General features: G+C 39.0%; 1 pseudogene; it reads right to left on the bottom strand.

Annotated features, from left to right (window-relative positions):
• Positions 1-6,032: 6,032 nt before the first annotated feature.
• On the bottom strand, positions 6,033-12,635 carry LOC144250464 (vomeronasal type-1 receptor 4-like; annotated as a pseudogene).
• Between the last annotated feature and the right edge of the window lie 2,825 nt (positions 12,636-15,460).

The following is a 15,460-nucleotide window of genomic DNA, read 5'->3' as shown; positions in this document are numbered from 1 at the left end:
GCAAGCAGTTCAGTGATGGCTCCTTTTGGAAAAATTGTACCACCGGTGACACCATCAGCATAAATACCTCAACACTACCACAAGTCGCTGCACCAACAGATAGTTCACAATGCATACAAGTGAGTTCACAATGCATACAAGTGATACATAGTCCAGGCAAGTTTTGTAAGCAGTTCAGTGATGGCTATTGCAGAAGCTGTAGATTGGTTTTATTTTTGTCTTCACCGGCACTGGGATGAAGATAGGAATTCTGGCAATAATGGCTAAAGAAAAAATTATATAATATAACATTCCAGAAGGCACGAAAAGAAAACAATTTTCTTTTCTTTTCATTTTTTAGAAAACAATTTTCTTAACAATGTACCTTATCTTCAATAGAATTATTAAATATAATGAAAAGGAAAGGTGAAAGTAAACAAACAGATCTGTTAACCTCCTTTTTTGTTCATGTATTAAAACAATCCTCAACAGCTGTTTACCCAATTTAAATTAAACCATTTAAATCACGTGAAAAAAAAGTATTTGGATCCATTTTTTCATGAGCACTCATCATATATATATGGACATTATGGACATATGTACATTCAAACATATAACACAAAACACAAGTGTGCACACATAATATAATACATACAACACATAACATAATAGTAAAGGCCTTATAACTTTTTACAGGTGAAATCTCCATTCCAATGTTTAAAAACTCTATAGTCAAAAAAATAGAACTGATCAGCAAAATATTAACCTAGGTTTGTATGAGCTCAAAAAACAAAATAGAACTTCATGATATGGGAAAGGACAATAATAAAATAGATATTGAAAAAAGCATCCTGGTTCTGTCGCAGATGTAAGAATAGCCAAACTGGAGTTTTGGATATCAGTTATTATGGATTTGAGCCGAATAATCTTCTTTTTGGTCTGTAGAAATCGCTTTAGTTAATCTATCTGGAATCCAAATCGGCTGCTGTTCTCCCTGTGGAAACACATAAACAGACCCCTGACTCCAGACAATCACTGGGTCAGGACCTTAGTTAATCTCTCTGGAATCCAAATCGGCTGCTGTTCTCCCTGTGGAAACACACAAACAGACCCCTGACTCCAGACAATTACTGGGTCAGGACCTTTCCATTGTCCTGTTAGAATATCCTTCCAAAGTAACTTGGGCTTATGTACATTTTTTTGGACACATATGCCTTTCTGCAGCACTAAGCCCTGATGAATCCAAATTTTTAAAGTTTAGAGTAAAAAGGGTTATTTTAAGTTTATCTTTGGGGAATATATACCCCTTCCCAATTCCTTCTTTTTGCTTTAATAAGTACATTTTAATAGTTTGATGAGCTCTTTCAACTATGCCTTGTCCCTGTGGATTGCATGGGATTCCTGTTATATGAGTAATGCCAAATGTTGAGCAAAATTATTTAAAAGCAGTAGAAGTATAACCAGGGGCATTATCTGTTTTTAACTGTTTTGGACCACCCACAGTGGCAAAATTTTGTAAGCAATGAGCTATAACATCTTTAGTTTTTTCTCCGGCATGAAGGGAGCCCACCAAAAATCCAGAAGAAGTATCAACTGTAACATGCAAATATTTTAATTTTCCAAATTCTGGCAAGTGTGTGACGTTCATCTGCCAAATATGGTTAGGTATCAATCCTCTAGGATTGACTCCAAGATTAACTTGTGGTAAAAAGGTCACACAATTTTGACATTGTTTTATTATTTGTATAGCTTGTTCCTTAGTTATTTTAAAACACTTTTGTAAAGTATTAGCATTGACATGGAACTTTTTATGAAAATTTGTAGCTTCTTCTAGTGTAGAGAAAATATGTATGTCATGTGTAGTTTTATCTACTAAATCATTGCCTAAACTAAGGGTTCCAGGCAATCCTGTATGTGGTCTGATATGTCCTATAAAGAATGGATCTTTTCTGTCCCAGATTAGACTTTGTATAGTGGAATGCAAAGAGAAAACAGTAGAGAAAGGGGAGATTCTACCAGCATCTTCAAGGGATACTATAGCATTAACTATATACTGACTATTGGAAAATAAATTAAATACGGAATCTTTAAACATCACAAAAGCTTGTAATACTGCATTAAGCTCTACCTTTTGAGCTGATTGTTTGGGTACTAAAAATGTAAAAGTTTGATCAGGGGTAACTATTGCTGCTGTACCATTATTTGACCCATCAGTGAATATATTTGGAGCATTCATAATGGGTGTTTTTCTAGTCATTTTTGGAAAAATTACAGGATTCGATGACCAAAAAGACAATAAAGGATTAGATGGTAAGTGGTTATCAAATGAAACATTAGATTTGCACCTGATTATTGCCCAAGTATTTAACTCATTAGTTAACTCATCAATTTGATCCATAGTATATGGAGTAATAATTTTATTGGGAGAAATTCCAAACACTCCCTTTGCTGCTTTTATTCCTTTGAGTATTAAATGTCCTACAGCCTCAGGATACCTAGTAAGAATAGTGTTAGGAGAATAAGATAAATGTATCCATAATAATGGACCTTCTTGCCAAAATACTCCTGTAGGAGTAATGTCTTTCTTGCTTCAGGTGTTAATATTCAAGGTGAATTTGGATCTGATGGACCTTTTAGGATATCAAATAAAGGTCCCAACTCTCCTGTTGTTATACCTAGATAAGGCCTTATCCAATTTATGTCTCCTAATAACTTTTGAAAGTCATTAAGTGATTTGAGTTGATCTACTCATATTTGAATTTTTGGTGGACGGACCATGGTTGAGGATAATAGAACTCCTAAATAATTAATTGGAAAATTTAATTGTACTTTATTTATTGCTATCTCTAGATAATAATTTTTTAATAAGTTTGTAAATGTGGCATAACATTCTAGCAATGTGTTTTTATCTTTGTGTGCTAATAATACATCATCCATATAGTGAAATATTTGTAGTTCAGGATCTTGATTTGTAATCTTTTTCCTTTCCTAAAACCTTGGTCAGTCATAATAGTGGGTGCATTTTGGTTGATGTTATTTGTTAATGTCAAACCTAATTGATCTAGGACATCTCGTCCCCATAAATTTACGGGAAGATGATCCAATACATATGGCTGTATAGTTCCTTAACATCCTTCAGGATCCTTCCAATCTAAGATCATTGCACTTCTATGGGGATTAGTCACCACTCCTAGGCCTTGAAGCATTTGAGTGGCTTGTTGTAACGGCCAATGTTTTGGCCATTCTTGACGAGAGATGATGCTAAGGTCTGCACCTGTATCCAGTAGCCCATTAAATTCATGTCCTTGAATATTTAGTTTTAGCATGGGGCGAGAATCTAAATTTAAAGAAAGCATAGTCCAATCTACACCTGTGGAGCCTAATCCCTTGGAACCTCTTTCTACAGTACGACTGGAAAATTTATCGTGTAGGCTGGGTATTATTAGTAACTGTGCTATTCTATCTCCTGGTGAAATTACTGATATACCCTTTGGAGAACTGGCTATAATTTTTATTTCACCTTCATAATCGGGATCAATTACCCCAGGACTTATCATAAGTCCTTTTAGAGTAGAAGAGCTGCGTCCCAAGGACACATTGTCCATCAGGGATCTGATGGACAATGTGTCCTGGGCACTACCCTGATGGGGTTGCTGGGCTCCTCCAGTGCTCTGTATATTTGTGGGTTTGGGCCCTGGAGCATTGGGCCCCCCTGTCCATTTTTTGGCAATGGAGCCCGATGCCTTTCTCCATGATACTGTGGATAAACACCTGGTCCTTGTCGTTTTTTGATAATGGAGTACCCTCTATGGTGGTTTGAGAACAGCATTCATTAGCCCAATGTCTCACTCTACGGTATAGTGGGCAAATACCCGGTATTCTACTCCTTTGATACCTATTTTTATGAACTCCCATTTTTACCCCAAATACAAATTGCAGAATCACATCAGTTACACATTCACAATTTTTACATAATGTCATATTAGTGACTGTTGTATTCTGCTGCCTATCCTATCTCCTACCTAGTTTTGTTAAACTCTCCTTGTATAGGGCAATTCCTTTTAAAATGTCCTGTTTGTTCACAATTGTAGAATGTTCTAGGCCTGGCATCTAAAGCCTGTTGTACTGCAGCTGCCATGACTTGCCCTTGTTCATTAATGTCTCTACATAATTTAATATATGTGTTTAAATCTTCATATTTGAATGGTCTAATGACTTCTCTGCATCAACGATTCACTTGCTCATAAGCCAGTTGTTTTAGTAATGGCCTTGGCTCTCAACACCACAGAAAAGGAGAAAAATATATCCAAATGTTATCTCTTACTAAGGGTTAATGTCCAAAATATAAAAGAAAGTCCTACAATAGAAGAGCAAAAATTAATGAAATAAACATACAATCTAATAGTCAAATAAGCAAAAGGAAAATGAGCCAAAGGACAGTTCTCTCGAGAAGACATAGAAATTAGCCATGTATGTGAAAAGAAGCACGGCATCACTAATGTTGGGGGAAAGGTGAGACCCTCACTATCAGGGAAGGGAGGAAGAAACAGATGTTCAGAGGGAGGGGTGTGGTACTGACAATGTTGGAAGTAACATTCTGGGAAACCCACTTCATATACTTGTAATTTATAAGATATTTATTTTAAATAAAACATAAGGCAAATTAAACATATACCCTACAGGATATATTGCTTTCCTGAAATAATAAGACTTCTCCTGGACATGTTAGAACATGCCTGTAATTCCAGTGACTAAAAAGGCTGAGGCAGGAGGATCACAAGTTGGAGGCCAGCCTCAGCAATTTAGCAAAACCCTGTCTCAAAAAAGGGCTGGGGATGTGACTGAGTGAGAAAACGTCCCTAGGAAGACAGACCACCATTCCATGCTTTTGCTTCTCAGGTACATGGCTAAATTTTGCTCTCAAACACAAATTAGGACAAGATTACAGGCAGTTTCAGGACTGAAGATGTAATTCAGAGCAAAAGTGCTTGCCTAGCAAAGGGGAGACATGAGTTCAAACCCCAGTAGAACACACACACACACACACACACACACACACACACACACACATACACAGCCTCAGGTTTGCATGGCATTGATTTTTGAAATTTAGTTTAGTTTTGCTTTAGTTATACCTAACGTTAGTACACATTTTGACATAATAACAACAGTGTGGAATGTGATTTGTTCTAATTCAGTCCCCAGGACTCCCCACCTTTCCCTTTCCTCTGGCCCCCTCCCTCTACTGATTTTTTTCTTTTGTATTTTGATAAAGGCTTCATGAATGAACATGTAATTTCAAACATATTAAGACATGGATGGAAAAACAGCAAATTGTTGTATATTAATCATACCACAGTAATGCAAGTATAAAATTAACAGTTGAAAAATGAATAAAAGAATTTTAATAATTGCATACAGTGTAATCAATATTTAAAGAATTATTTAAAATATACATGATGCAGAAATAAAAATGTAAAATATCTGGATCTGACATGCTGGATGAAGCAAGGATACCTAGAAGAGACAAAAGTAGAGAGAAACAAAAAAATATTAAATGAGAGAAAACTGGGGCTGGGATTGTAGCTCAGTGTAGGGCACTTCCCTAGCACATGTGAGGCATGGGTTCAATCCCCAGCACCACAAAAAAGGAAATAAATAAAAGAATTAAGAAAAATTTAAAAATGAGAGAGTTGACTTAAAGATAGTGTCATTAATGAGATTTATTAGATTGAATAAACAGAATAAAGGCAAAACAAACTTATTAAATCATGGAGTATATCAATGGAATATACCACATTTAGCAAAAAACTGAAGGCAGGAGAGTACAAAAAAATCCAAATATATATAAAAATATTTTTAAAAATAAACAGTAAACTGATTTCATGTGGTACAGTTATTTATTACTCTTGGTTAGAGAAACAAATGCTTTAGCTGTCTACCTCTCTCTCTGCAACTAGGCTGGCTTCATAATTGAAATTAAGATTCCGTGACAGAGAGTGCAACCATGGTACACAGAAAAATAAGGTACCCGTGTGAGTTGAGCTGTTTGTTTATTTCCTCCAGGTGAGGTGGGATACGCAGCGTTTGCGACCCATGAGGATGAAGGGGATGGCTGTGGGGAAGCACCCATTGACTAAGGCAGAGGTGCTCACCAGCCACCACGCAGTTGTACCAAACTCAGGAAAGCAAACATGAATAATGGAGGACAGGGCATAGGAGAAAATGAAGGCACTCACCAGGACAAGGATGCTTCGTGTAGCGCGGGTCTCAGCAGTAGATCTTGATGACACTTGGTGTCTATGAATATGGTGGACACGTTGCATGTGCCTGTTCAGAATGAGAACCATGGAGCCACTGGCCCAGATTATGAGTTCCAAACACAAAACATCATGTGAGAAAGTCAGTGCTGCAAATACTGAGTTTGTGTCTCTGTCGTGGAGCACTGCTGAACAGTATAGAAAATCTATACCTGTGCTGAGGTTGCTGTTGCTCCATCTGTCAGTCATGAGCATAGGAGTTCTGATATTTAGCAGCATGTGTAGGACCCAGCAGAGGAAACTAAACAAGCCAATAGACTTCTGGGCTTTCACTCTATGCTCTGCCCACCTGGAGTTCCTGGGGCTGACGGTGAGGTACTGAAAGACACTCAACAGGCAGGTGGTGGTAACAGACACACCTCTGGCCACTCTGTGAACAGAGAAAACAAGCTTGCATCCAATATCACCCAGGAAACGTCGCAACCCAAAAGCTGCCATGATCTCTGGGATTCCTCTTGAGAGAAGGACCAAGGAGTTGGCCACAGTCTGGTGCCTGAGAATCAAGTCTGTGGGCCTTGATCGGAATCCGCTGAAGTGAAGGAAGGCATGATAAAACAAGAGTGAGAAATTCCCCAGAGTTCCAATGAAGATCTGCAAAAGGAAGACTATTCCAAATCTCAAAACCTTGGAGGTCATCCTACTATTATCCAGGACTTCATTTAAACATTGAAAACAGGACTCTGTACCAAAAGAAAAGTTGTAGGGTTAATATGACATAGAAAATAAAATTCAATTTTTTTTACCTACCATCATTCTCCTGATGAATTTACTTATAGATTTTCATTGTTAAGAGTTTTCCAAAGTCTCTGTGTTTGTGTCACATTTACATTGTATGGTCCTCTGTGACTAATGCTTTACCTATTATAACATTTAACATGATAATTTAATGATCAGAAACTTCTGCCTCAATACCTAATATTATTTTTCTTTTACACATAAAGAAAATTTGGCTCCAGGCATGGTCACACATGCCTTTGATTCCAATGACTCAGGAGGCTGAGACTGGAGGATCATAAGTTCAAGGTCAACCTCAACCACTAAAGGAGACCCTGTCTCCAAATTAAAAATGCAAAGGGCTAAGGGCATAACTCAGTGGTAACCACTCTCCAGGATCATCCCCAGTACCCAAAAGAAAAAAAGAAAATTCAGTAAAAAATAATACTCTGTGATTCATCCAAATATTAATGAAAATGTTTTGTACTTAGCAGCCAGATTACATTGATGGTGCTTTTCAGTACTATATCATCAAAGCTAAATGGTGTTCATTCAGTTATCCAAACAGACACATATTTTGTGATACTTGAAATCCACTGATTGAATGTTATAATTTCCTATTTTCTATGAATAATTTATTTTATACCCAGTATCACTTGTAAATGAAGATGCAAAGACTTGATAAAATATTTGTGCACCCGATAATTTCCTGTGGTCAAATTTGATTTACTGAATAGAAATACATATTAGGATATCAACAGAAATAATCACATATCTTTTTGCCAACGGTTTCTACCACAGACACTGTCTTGGTGTAAACTAAGGTCTATGAAATTTAGAGAAGCAGCAAACAATTTTATGGTAGAATTAAATTTGTCATCATTAGGTAGCATATAATGGTGAACTTCTCATTGTACAAAAACAAGTAAAAGGTAAGGTAATTTTGGAATGATGCTAAAACACAAGACAAGTATGTAGAATGACATGTGGAGACGTCAGATCTTGTGAAAACAAAACAACATTAGAATCTTTACAGCCTGACAACTATCATGAGACATATTTAAATCTGAAACATGTTAAATCCTTAATCCTGTGTGAATCTCATGCATATAATATTAGCTTTTCTTAGAAAACTCCTTCCCTCATTTCAGGAAGAAATACTGTCCCACATTGATCAATAAAATGCAAATATTTTCAGAGAGAACAAATTATCACCTCCATTAAATACATCAAGCCCAAGTGGAAGAAATCTCATTACACTCCAGAAATTGCCATTTGATCCCATTGTTGAGATAGAAAACTGGGTGCTCCATTGACACCCTCGAACTCATCATTGCAGACATGGAACATTTACTGAAGCAACACTGGGCACCCTCGTGTCCTGGCCATGTCTGCAGAGTAGGCTGAAGAGTCCACTGGCTCCTGAGTCACAGTCTCAGTGCTCATACAGAGCAGCCCTCAGTACTTCTTGGAACAAATTCCCACGACCATCATTAGCACTGCTGTGTTAAAGGATATTACAAGCAGAGAGAGGCTGGGGTAGGGTCTCAGACTGCAGTCACTCTGCAAGCTCAGCCCTTGTCCCTTTTCCTCCTTGTAGGTGGCTGTGTCATCCCACATGGACCACATTTCGAGACGTGTTGCCTAAGCAGACACAGACTCATTTATAGCTGATCCCCTTACACACTGTTTCACTGGCTGAATTGAGAATACTCACCGAAACTTTCCTGCTTACAGAAAGCCAGGCTCAACTGACAGTCATGACACCCTGTGTCATATGGGAGGGAGGCAGCCAGACCTTGAGGCTGGGTCCCCCACCCTGGGACCTCAACTCCCCAAAGTAACACAATTATCACTTCACTTATAGTTTCAGCAACAGCACATGATTGTGATGTTGACATTAATAAGTCTTTCTTCCAGGTCCCAATTCCACAGGCACTTAGAAGTTTCTATGATTATCAAAGTTTCTATAATCAGGTCTAAAGAGAGAGGACATGAGTGTTTTGGAAAAACACTTCCTTTGCCTTAATGCCTAGGGACAGACACAGCCTCACATGCTGATGAAGAAAATGTTGAGACCTGACAGATGAAGGATTCAGAGTGAAGAAGGTGTACTATTTTTCCATTCTAAGTGATACATAAGAATTATATATGTGCCAGATGCAGAGGTGCGCACCTACCTGTAATTCCAACAACTCAAGCAATTGAGGCAGATGGAAAAAAGTTTGAGGCAGCCTCTGCAACTTAATGAAACCCTTTTTCAAAATATGAACATAAAGGACTGGAATTTAGCTCAGTGATAAAGTGCCCCTGGATTCAATTCCTGATACAGAAATGCATTACTATACATACAGAATGATTATACTGAGCTAATTAATACATACACTACATCACAACTTTTTGTGATAACACAAAATCTACTCTTGTAGCAACTTCCAAGAATACAATACACTGCAATTGACTGAAACCACCATCTTGTACAACCGAGCTCCTAAATGTAATCCTCCTATGATTTTTATCCCTTGACATGGGGTGACAACTCACCCCATGTTTCCACCATGCATACTCTGACTGGTTGTCATATACAGAAATACAGGAATGCACACATGTACGTGATCACCCAGTAGTAGATCTGTTCTGACAGATCCCTGTACTGTGACTGTGCCACCCTTGTGTTTATGGCTCAGGGAGGTAATAACCAGGAGACATGGGACAGGGGCACACACATCACATGTTTCTGAGGACACTAGGGGAGGTTCTCCTCTTTATCCTGGAAAAGCAGACCCTAGTGACACTAGCATCTCTGCTCAGGAGAACAAAGGGGATGAGAGCAGAGACACCTGCATTGATTAAGGTAGACAGGTGCAGCATCCTCTGACTGGGAGGACCAGAAACACCCCACCAGAGATGAATGGTGAAGGAGAGAGTATAGAGGGACATGAAGGTGCACACCAGAAGGAGGACGGTTTGGGTAGCTCTGGACTCTGGGGAGGACCTGGGGGAGGGACTGTTGCCACGGAGGTGCTGGAACCTCTGCTTGTGCCTTTACAGGATGAGAACCATGGAGCCACTGGCCCAGGGCATGATCCCCAAACAGAGCACATCAGGGAAGGACAGCAAGGTTATACTTAGTGCCTCTCTAGTGTTGTCATGAGCACCACCAGAGCAGTATCCAAAATCTCTTTGTGATATTATTACTATCTCTGTCAGTTACACACAGGAACAATGATATTGACCAGCAGGTGGAGGACCCAGCACAGGAGCACCGAGGTGCCAGTGTACCTGGGGGCTTTCACTTGGAGCTCTGCCCACCTGGAGTCCCTGGGGCTGGTGGTGATGGCCTCGAAGACACTCAAGAGGCAGGTGCTGCTGAAGGACATACCCCTGCCCACCCTGTGAACATAGAAAACAAGTTTGCATCCAAGATCACTGAAGAAATGTCTAAAGCCAAGAGCTGCCATGGTCTGTGGGACTCCCCTGAAGAGCAGGAAAAGGAAGTTGGCTACAGTCAAGTGCCTAATAATCCAATCTGTGCATCTTAACCTACACCCAGAGCAGTAAAGGCAGAGGGAGGAGGAGAGGAGACAGAAATTCCCCAGGATTCCCACCACAGTCTGGGTCCAGAAGACCCACACAGGGTCAGGTCCCCAGAGGCCATTCTGCCAGTTCCCACAGACGATGTTGATCTTCAGATCCCAGGATCCTGCATGAGGACAAGAGGTAAGGGCTACATTGAAAGGGTCAACTAAAGTCCAGTGCCTCTGCTTACTGTTAGTTCACAATTAGGAACATGTACTTTAAGGTGTTTCTATTACTAAAAGGATTCCATCATTAAAACATCTGTTTAATATATTAAAATGTGTTAAAAAAAAACATTGCAACATGTATAATGGCATAATTTTGCATGAACATTCTTTATATACAGATTTACGACAAATTGTGCTGTACATGGGTAATAATGGGTGTAATGCATTCCGCTATTGTCATGTATGTAAAAAACAAATAAAGAAATAAAATTAAAAACCCATTATAAAGAAAAGATGTATACAGCCTTTTAATTTTTTACATTTTTAAACACTCCATGAGACAGGTACTTCAGTATAAAGTCGAGGGATGTTTAAACTGAGGGATGTTATCTGATTTTCCAAATCCACACTGGTTGAGATATCATGGGCTGATGTAGAACGAGGCATTTAAACATCATGTTCTACTATCAAACCTAGTTTCTAGAGTTTCTCCAGTTATCCATACATATATTTAATTTTTACTGAACACATTAATACCTTTCAGATACAGAATTTTATTATTTTGGCTTTTAAAAAGATGTGCTGATTTGTAAACGATAATCCCACCAGCCACTATCAATTAAGATTGAACCTTATAAGATCTTGATGAAAGACAGTTGCACTGATTCCTGTAAGATTACAGGAGAATCTGTCCCATGATCAGGTGACGTTAATGAGCATCAGGTTATCCCCACATAAACAGAGCCACAGGAAGACACATTTGTTTTACTTCCCGGAAACATTGTAAAACAGCTCCTACCACAGGAATCATTGTACTCACTCTTTGACACCCTGAACCAAGGCACATGAGATACTAGTCAATGATGGAGTACAGAGGTTAAAGTTAGTTTACTAGTTTAGTTCATATACTCATCAATTGATGCATAATTTACGTAAAACAGCTAGCAATGAGGTAAGATGTACAAAGAGTATTAATACAGAATACTGTAACATGAAAGCTATAAGGCAGGAATTATTTAATACACAGTATGCACTGACATAGTTGCTTTTGAAATTGGTTAAAAAGACATTTAAAACTCAACAAGATTCATTGAAGTGTGTCAACTGCCATCTGACATTGATTATCATAAGTCACATGTTCTTTCCATGCTTCCTAAAGAACCTCAGGAATAAAGGCCATCTTACCGTCACCAACAGCCCCTCATATCCCCAGTGCAGATGCAGTTACCATCCCATCCAGCACCTCCTAAGAGAATTGAGGAAGCATTTCTATTCCAGCCAGCAAAATTCAATGCACAGAATCTGCACAGGACTAGATAATTCCTACAGGTTTATCCTAGTCTTTATGGAAAGCATGAGGGTGATATACGTGTACCTCTACTTATCCCCCAAATTGTGTCTCTGATTGGAGTAAAGCAGGCTGGACAGCAGGTTAGTTTGAGAATTACAGTTGAGCACCTTGTCATTCTGGTGTCATTGTCACATGGGTTAAGAACAAAAGAGTTTATTGCTGTAGCTGTGGTAACTTTCACTGGGGGCACCAGACACTGGTGGTGGTCTGCTGCCCTCAACTCCCTACACTAGGGCAGCTCGGGCCTCAGGAATTTCGACTCCTGAGTGGCTTTGGCACTGGAGCACGTCTGAACTCTAAGATCCCCTTTATCCAACACCCCACTTACCTAGACTCCGACGTGCCTCCTTCCCTCACACATTCTGTCAGGCTCCAGTAGCACATTCCCCCCTTCCTCCATTCTGCTGACTGGTGAGCACACCCAGTGGTCCTGACAGCAGGGCTGTGTGGGTGGAGGCAGCCAGACCCTGAGATATGGCTTTGTGACTATGTGACCTCACCTCCCTGCACAGCTGCAATGATCATGTCACCTGTCATGGCAAGGACCGTGTAGCTGGGGAAGCTGAGATCAACAGAAAACTTTTTGCCCTATTGCAATTACCAAATCAAGCCCCTAGCTCCTACCTGGCATCTCCAAAGAGACTTGGGAGTGTCTGGGGAGGCTCTGCTCCTTGATCCCTGGACACGGCCAGTGGAGCACATAAAGAAGAGCAGGGAATGCTGGGTGTCCATGGGTGGATGACTGGATGAAGGAAATGAACATGCACACCTCTCCTGGAATACTATTCAGCTATTAGAAGGAATAAAATATTGTCATTTGTGGCAGCATTGAAGAAATTGGAGGACATTGTCATAAGTAGAAATGTAGACTCTGTTGTACAAATACAGAAAGTGTGACGTATTCTCACTTATATGTGGAAGCTTAAAATGTTTGTCTCAGGAGAGAGAATAAGTGAACAGAGGTAAGGACACAGGGTAGGAAGGTAAGGCACAGGCCCACAGGAAAAGTTGATAGGAGTGATATCTACTAATATTCTGTAGCACAGTAGATAAATACCATCAATGCCCCTTAATTGTATATTTCAAAACAACTAGTAGAGAATAGTTTGTTTCCAACACATAATACATGATAAACGTTTGATGTGATATGCCAGTTATGCTCTCTGGAGCATTGTATATTTTATACATGTATTGAAATGTCACTCTGGTCATCCCGGACGTCAGAGTTGAGAGAAGTAAATCCAGGTGTTTAATGTCCCAGTGTTGTCTTAGACCAAAGGAGAAGGTTAATCCAGTAACGAAGGTAGTATTTGGAATTTCCCTTTTCTTTAAACCCGGTGTATATGAGGAATCCTTGATAATTTTTATCATACAGGGATTTAGCATTTTATTTTATTTTTGGGTACTATGGATTGAACACAGGGGCACTTGGCCACTGAGCCAGGTCCTTTTTGAATTCTATTCAGAGACAGGGTCTCACTGAGTTGCATATGGCCTCGCTGTTGCTGAGGCTGACTTTGAATTCAAGATCCTCCTGCCTTAGGATCCCGAGTCACTGGGATTACAGGTGTGTGCCACTTTGCCAAGCAAAACAGTTATTTTAGATTTACATTTTTCTTATACTTTAAAGTGCAGTATCTTTTACATATTATCTTGGATCTCTTTAAAATATATAGATGGTATATTCAATTAGGTGATTTTCTTGTTTTACTTTGTAGCATTTTTTTGATTTTTTTTGCTTTTCCAATACATATCCCTGTATATTATAAACTCATTTAATTCCTGTGTTTTATTGCCATTAATATCACTTCCTAAACAGTATTTGATAAGCTAGGCACATTGGCAAATTCCTGTAATCCTAGTAACTCCAGAGGCTGAGTTGGGAGGATTGCAAGATCAAAGCCATCCTCAGGAAATGAGCAAGGTCCTAAGCAACTTAGTGAGACCCTGTCTCAAAATAAAAAAATAAAAAGGACTGGGGATGTGGCTCAGTGTTTGTTGCCCTTGGGGTAAATTCCTAGTAGAGCCTCCTTTCATATACTAGATAATATAGAAAATGGAGGTTGTCTCCTGGTGCTCTCCTGGACTTCACTTGGAATTAAGTCAGCTATTTCTCTATAGGAAAGATAAATTGATGCTTAGTGACATTTCTTTGTCAAGTTGAATGAACAGTCATGGTATCTTGCTTTGTTTTTATCATGATCATAGGTAGGATTCTTCCATATCTCTTTGCTTGCATCAGTTCAACCGTATGTCCTTCAGCTTATCTTATTAAGAAATGAATCGACTTATATATTTTCTAACAGAAATAATTTTCAAAAGATATCTGAAAATCACAGGGTTCCTTTCATAGAAGCTCATACGAGGATGAGTGAATCTCATATAACAGCAACAATTATTGCAGTTCTTATAGGAGAATCACTTGGTCCTCGTATAATCTTCAGTGTGCCAATATTTGCTAACACTAGTTTTAGTATTTTTTTAATTCCAATGATTTCAGAGGTGACAAATATATTTTTGAAAATATCAGTAAGTATTTTGTGAAGTATTTGGAAACCTTATTCTTCAATGCCTTTGAGTACCTTAAGTTTCATTGAATTCTCCAGTATTTGGGGGATAGTATTGGATATCAGATCCATGGCCTCACACAGGCTAATCACCCACTGTACTACATAGCTACATCTTCTGACCCTAAAATATGTCTTTTGGTACTTGGTATTGAAATGAGCAATAACAAAAAGCCTTCCAATAACAACAATGAAAAAGCCAGGAGAAGATGGATTCTCAGCTGAGTTCTTCCCGACATTTAATCAGAAACTAATGTAACTCCTCCCTGAAGTATTCCAAGAAATATTAAAGGAATGAATGCTTCCATTTTTTTTTCTGTGAATCCAGTATCACCATAATTCCAAAACCAGATGAGGACAAATGAAGGAAAGAAAACTGAACAATATTCCTGTTTTGTTTGCTTGCATCACAGTGGGTCATTACCAAACTGGGCAAGTGCTCTCCTGCTAACCTATGCCGCAGTATGGTCGAAACTTCAGTTGGTGTGTGATCCATGCCAAATGTGTAACAATTATTCCAAAATCTTCCTGTTAGCACACAGACCTGACCTATGATTCTACTGATAAATGAGAATGCAGGGACCTATTGTCATTAGACACACCTTAGTCCCATTCTTGCACAGAGAAAGCCCAGCAGACTTTTTTTTTTTTTTCCTAACATGTACCGGGGATTCAATGCAGGGGCACCCTACCACTGAGCCACATCCACAGTCTTTTTGTTTCTGATTTTGAGGCAGAGTCTTGTTAAGTTACAGCTTTGCCAAGTTGCGGAGCTAGCTTGGA

The sequence above is a fragment of the Urocitellus parryii genome, chromosome 15 (genome assembly GCF_045843805.1).
Source record: "Urocitellus parryii isolate mUroPar1 chromosome 15, mUroPar1.hap1, whole genome shotgun sequence".
Classification (NCBI taxonomy): domain Eukaryota; kingdom Metazoa; phylum Chordata; class Mammalia; order Rodentia; family Sciuridae; genus Urocitellus; species Urocitellus parryii.
This window is presented reverse-complemented; position numbering and strand designations above follow the sequence as displayed.